The 3,631-nt window shown below is 38.7% G+C and overlaps 1 long non-coding RNA gene across 1 annotated transcript; it reads right to left on the reverse strand.

Moving 5' to 3' along the window:
- Positions 1 to 856: 856 nt before the first annotated feature.
- Positions 857 to 3,337, reverse strand: LOC116666299. The gene is made up of 2 exons (XR_004323062.1): positions 3,288 to 3,337; positions 857 to 888 (listed from the first exon to the last, which is right to left on the reverse strand). It is a non-coding gene; the product is annotated as an uncharacterized LOC116666299 (long non-coding RNA).
- Positions 3,338 to 3,631: the final 294 nt, after the last annotated feature.

Below are 3,631 nucleotides of genomic sequence, written 5' to 3' on the forward strand. Positions count from 1 at the left end.
GCATAAGATGGGTCACCAGGGCAGCATTTACTCTTTCCAGTGTCAATTTCTTTAATTTTGGAAACTTAAATACACTTGCAAAGTTATCTGAGTGCTGAATCCAGATTTGTATCATTCTCCCTCCCCATTCTTTTAAACTGTTAGCCCCACACATTTACGCGATTTCCTTTTCTTTCTTCTTTCCTTCCTTCCCTCCTTCCTTTCCTTCCTCCCTCCTTCCTTTCCTTCCTCCCTCCCTCCCTTCGCTCTTTCTTTCCTTCAATTGACTGGACTTAATGGAATCTTTACAGAATCTTCAACTTGGTTCTTAGAAAAAACAGCTCTCTGTTTCCCTGCTCCTATCTCATCTATTTACATACTAGTTAATTAAATTGCAAAATAACCGTAATCAGTGCAAACGGCATGCACAAGCTTGGACAGCACTAATGGATTCTTGTAAATATTACTTAACAGTTGGGAACATGGATACTGGAGTGTCCTGGAGAGCAGTGTGCTAACTGGGAGTTCTAGGCATATGCGAGGATGAGGATGCTGAGAGAGTGAGTGAACGGAGAGTCCATCAGGAGAGCCTTTATTAAATATTGTAATTATAGTGCCTAAGTAATGATTAAAATTGCTTCTTTAAATTTTTCTGGTAGTAAAATATCACAATTTCAAAAATGTTAAGGAAGAGAAATAAATATGCTACTCTGTGATTATATCATTATTAATAATTTGATAGAGTCCCTTCCAGTCTTTTTGTGGTCACATGCATTTTTATTTATGGACTTGGACTCATACGGGACATAGCATTTTTTTTTTTGTATTTTTGTGTGTGTGCATTTTTATTTATGTATTTATTCATTTATTTTCCCCCTTAACGGAGGCACTGGGGATTAAACCCAGGACCTCGTGCTCGCCAATCACTTGCTCTGTCACTGAGATATACCTCCCACCCCCCCTTGTTTGCATTTTTTAAAAATCATTAATTTCCACTATGGGTATTTCTCACATTGAATATTTTTTCAAGATATACATTTTTAGTGATTTCACAGGATTTCATATTATGAAATCACTAAAATTGTTTACCTGATTGCATATTATTGTAAGTATAAATTATTCCCAAGCCTTTTCTTCACTTTTTAAGGAAAGCTGTATACTAGAGTGAATACAAACATGAATTTTATTGTCAGTACCTGCTAATTATAGAACATGGCACATTGAGTAATTGCCTTAAAATATTAGTGATGTATTTCTCGCAGTGCAAATCCTCATCCTTATGTTTTAAAGATACTTTTGGCACTGTGTATGTATGTGATTGGATGTTATTATTCTTATAAATAAATTCGACAGATACAATATACATAAGCTCACATGGTTATGGAGGCGAAGTTCTATGATCTGTTTTCTGCAAGCAAACCAGGAAACCTGGTGGTGGACGCCTCATCCAAGCCTGAAAGCCTGAAACCTGAAAACCAAGAGGGCCGATGGCGTAAGTCCCAGTCTAAGTCCAAAGGCACAAGGAATGCCAGTGGGAGAAACACTGATGTTCCAGCTCAAAAAGAGAAAGTGAATTTACCCTTCCTCCACCACCTTTTTGTTCTATCTGGACCCTCAAATAATTGGTTGATACCCACCCATACTGATGAGGGCAGACTTTCTCTACTAAGTCTATTGATTCAAATGCCAATCTCTTGTGGAAACACTCTCACAGATACACCGGGATAAGGTTTTACCTTCTGTCTCTGAGCTCAGTCATGTTGACGTGTAACAACCATCATATAGTGCCTTCACAACTCTCCCTAAGAAAGGAGTTTCAGTCTCTAATTGATTTCTCTATCCAGGCACGAGGGGCTCACCACCATCACTGTATACAGAATCTCACCTTTAGAAAGGTTTTGCATAGAGTAAACTCAGCTCTGTCTTGCTCGCAGTACCCAGGTGTAAAGCAAAGCCCAAGTGTACAGCAGAGGGGAGTGAGTTTGTGTGTCGGGCTTTCTAGCTCTTTTGGTTTGTTTGTTTTTGTTTCTGCCTCTCCAGAATATGGTATGTTCTGTTGCCCTGATTTAGGTTGTTTATTTTTTTCCCCAGGATACAGAAAGTCAGGCAAATAGGTGGTTTTATCCCAAAGCATCTTTTAGTTCTAAGCCTAGTAAGGATAAAAATCTTACTTTTGAGTCCTTCCTACTACGTATTATTTTTTTCCAGGGCACGAGTCCAAAGGAGGATCCAGCATTTCAAGCTGCTCTTTTTTCTTTCACCTTCTAAATGTCACATTCCCCCAGCTTCCCTCTTCAACCCGCAGCCCTTACTTCATCTACATGCGTGACTTCATTGGTCACACCTACACACCGAGGATGCCTGCAGCCACATACCCAGCTCAGACTTCTCTCTTGAGCTCAGGATCTGTTTATGTAACATTCATCTGAATGACAGGATATTCAGCTTAAATGTCTTGAAAACCTAGCTCTCTTCTACCCTGGTGAATTATCCCACCATCCGTTCAGTTACCCAAACCAAAACCTACAATTGTAGGAATCTTTTTAAACTCACAATCTATATCCATTTAATTGGTAAATCCTATTGGAACTCCCTCACGGCTCTTTTGTTCTCTTCAACGTCAGTCTTAGGGCTTTAGCTGTACAATGCTTGGTTTGCCAGGTACCATGCTAGACTTTCCACAGACATTTTATTTAATCCTCACAACACACTGAGAGAAAGTAGTATTATTCCAGTCTTACCCATGAAGAAACTAAGGCACAATAAGTTAAAATAGCTCTCCAAAAGTAATTTAGCTGGCAGCAGACAAAACCAGTTTTCAGTAAATTTCTCAAAGCCATGGAGTCTTGATTAAACAAAATTCAAATCTTTTACCCATTAAATTTCCCAAGAGGTGAGATTACTTCATTGTGTCTCATATAAATTAAGGAAATATTTCCTAATAAACTTTTGATACATATGTTGCTATTACATACAGGAAAATAATGCTTACAACTCATACAAGTTGAGCAGACCAGGGGAAGAAATGCTCCATCAGAGCTACTGAAGCACAAGGCTTTCCTTTTCTCCACATCCTTGCCAACACTTACTCCCTCCCGTCCTCTTGGTGATACCCATCTAGCAGGAGTAGGTTGGGATCTCGCTGTGGTTTTTATTTGTATTTTCCTGATGATTAGTGATGCTCAGTACATTTTCATTTACCTGTTGGCCATTTGGATGTCTTCTTTAAAAAAAAAAATCTATTCTGTTCCTCTGCTCATTATCTAATCAGGCTGTTTGTTTTTGTAATTGGGGATTGAACTCGGAACCTCGTGCATGCTGAGCATGTGCTCTACCACGAGCGCTATACCCTCCCAGACATTGTCTATTTTTGATTGAAATATAATTGATGTACAACACTATGTGAGTTCCAGGTGTACAACATAGTGCCTTGATATTTCTATACATTACAAAATGATCACCTTGATAAGTCTGGTTCACTGTCGCCACACACGTTTATTACAGTATGATTGACTACATTCCGTGTGCTCTGTATATTTCATCCCTGCAACTCATTTATTTTGTGACTGGAAGTTTGTACCTCTCAATCCCCCTCAAATTAATGTTTTTTTTCTTCAGATAAATAACCAGAAGTGGAATTGTTGCACTAAAT

This window comes from Camelus ferus, chromosome 10 (assembly GCF_009834535.1).
Source record: "Camelus ferus isolate YT-003-E chromosome 10, BCGSAC_Cfer_1.0, whole genome shotgun sequence".
Classification (NCBI taxonomy): Eukaryota; Metazoa; Chordata; class Mammalia; order Artiodactyla; family Camelidae; genus Camelus; species Camelus ferus.